Here is a 2751-nt window from a genome sequence, read left to right on the forward strand (position 1 = left end):
GTGCCCTGTCCTCCTTCTTTCTCCTTCCTGTCCTCCATGTTCTTGGTGATGTTGGCACTCCCAGATTGGTTTAGAGTAGAAAGCCACTGTTCAATATAGGTGATAGGCATTGGGGAAAAACTATAAACATTTAATAGGTAATGTGTGATATAAAAGATGGCACCAGCCCTTGGGTGGGAGAGACGCAGAGGGAGAAGGAATCAGAGAGAATGTCAGGGAGTGTGTGTGCCCTGAGATTATTGCAATAAACTGCCTTGAGACCAGACAACTGAAGACTACTGAGCCTTTCTTTGAAGGCACGGGTTGGAGGAGAGACTTTACCACCTCCCGGGGTCACCCCAATCTGGGGGAGACTCCGACACACACAGAGCCCCAGCCCGGCCCTGCAGCACTGGAAGCACCCACAGCACGCACAGCACAGAGCGCTGTGAGTGAGGACGGCTTTGCCACCTCTGGGTGCTCACTGCTCTTGGCATCTCCTTTGCCAAGCACTGTGGCAGGCACATTCTTCTCTCTCTCAGGATTTTTTCATAGAGGAGCACAGAGAGAAGAAAGAGAAAACAATTTCTGTTTCTGCTCCTTGTTTTTCCCCATGTGGAATGTGTTTGGAGAATTGTTTACCTGGGCTGATTGCTTGGTTGGATTCTGGTGAGGATTGTTTGAGCCTGGTGGCCAATCCAATCCATTCCAATCCAGTCCAATCCAATCCAATCCAATCCAATCCAATCCAATCCAATCCAATCCAATCCAACCCACCTGTGGCTGCACTCTCAGAGAGGGGCATGAGTTGTGAGTTAATTAGATGTGGTAGTTAGGAAAAGTAGGTTTGTAGTTTTAGTATCTCCTTTAAATAGTATATTCATGTATTCTAGCATAGTTATAATAAAGAAATCATTCGGCCTTCTGAGATGGAGTCAGACATCAGCATTTCTTCCCACGGGGTTCACCTGCATTTACAATAAAGCACCTCCCCAGTGAGGGCCAGACACTGCCCTGAGGAGCTCTGGGATGCTCTGGATGTGTGTGAGTGTCCAGAGCTCCCCTGAGATCCATTCCCAGCCTCGTCGTGCAGTCAGAGAGGATAAAGAAAATGAAGATACAATAAAAGCTCCCTGAGTGCTCCCTGGGAGGAGAGCGTTTCCCTGCTTCCCTTCTGCAGGAAGGTGAATGAGCCAGCACAGCAGAGGCCATTCATAAAGTGGATGTGGGCCAGGGGGACCTCGTGAGGTCACGGTGCCCTGCCTTGCCCCAACCCAGGCTGGGCATGGTGGCAGGCACAGCCCCTTGGCCAGGACCTGCTGGGAGGGATGGGCTTTGTCTTGCTCACACCCCTGCTCCAAGAGCTAACCCAGAGGTATTTTATCCTCTGTACATTTGTTTAAGGAAGTTTAAAAGCAAATTTGGCCCCTGCCTTTGAATCCTCGCTCCTATAAATTCAAACACCTTGGACAGAGCATGTCTGTGCAGTCTTACATGTGACATTTAGCTAAAACCACTTACAAACAACTTGCATTACAAGTTTATTCATTCCCCACAGAATGTTGGCTCCGCTGAGCGTCTCACGAGCCATCTGCTGTGGGCGAGCTGCTTATCTTTGCTATCAGAGCCCTCTTCTAAATATTATGACCAAACAGAATTCCAAGAACAACATCCATCCCGCTGCACTGCAAATGCGCAAAGCCGATAAACTGTTTATACATTACCAGCTAAATAAGTTGGGTTTATCTGGAAGGGTTTGCAGGAGAAAGTCTCTTGGGGTGCTCAGAAAGAATGCGTTTTACAGGTGGTGCTGTGAGATGGGGAGGTCATCGGGGCTGCCCTTGGCCTGCCAGCCCTGCCTGAGCTGGTGACACAGGGTGACACAGGGATGGGGGCCCACCAAGGCCAACAGTTCCTCTCCAAAACTGAACCCAGAGCCTGATGAGCTGTGGTGCAGCGGTGCTTGAGCATCAGCTCCTTGCCCAAACACGGGGCTGAGCCACTTGCCCCATCCCCAGCAGCCTGATTCCTGGGATGTCACAGACTGCCTGCTGCTGCTGTGGCTCTCCTGCCCACACCTGGCCCCTGCAGCTCCAGGGTACCCCTGGCCTGTCCTGCTGGATCACCACCTCAGCTTGGGAGGGTCAGAGAGAGGAGCTGTGTAACCTCCCTGCCCGGGCCAGCAGCAGGGCCAGCTCACCCTGGCGCCTGGGCCAGTGCCCAGAGCCCTGACCCCGGTGCCCCAGAATAAATTATCTAAAGGCTTGTGAAATGCACCCAAAGTGTCCCGGCCCTTCCCAGCCCAAATTGGGTATCACAGGCTGTGTTTATCCTTCCACACTGGGCTCTGCTCGTTGCCTCTCGGTGTCAAGAAACCTTGGGACAAGGCCACGAGCAGAGGTCACTGCGGGTTGGCGCAGCAGACCCCGGCCGTCCCAGCAGATGGAGAGCATTTCTTTTCCCTGGGGGACTCCAGATTTAAGGACATTTTGTCTGCTGGCTGCCAGCAAGCACATCTCAGCCCCGGCGGGTTGCTGCTGGCCCCAGCTGCCCTCTCCTGCCAGAGCAGGGCCAGCCCAGCAGGGTGGGGCACGGCCAGCCCGGCCACCACAGCTCCTGTGGTCACCCCGGGGGCTGGGAGCAGCCAGGCAGGGGCTGTGGTACTGAACAGCAGCAGATGTGCCCACTGCCAGCTGCTGTGTGCAGTTTTAGGGCCATGGGGAGTGAGGAGCTGTGGCTGGGGTGGGGAGCTGGTGGGCTCAATAAAGCCCA

The sequence above is a fragment of the Vidua macroura genome, chromosome 19, assembly GCF_024509145.1.
Source record: "Vidua macroura isolate BioBank_ID:100142 chromosome 19, ASM2450914v1, whole genome shotgun sequence".
NCBI classification, from domain to species: Eukaryota; Metazoa; Chordata; class Aves; order Passeriformes; family Viduidae; genus Vidua; species Vidua macroura.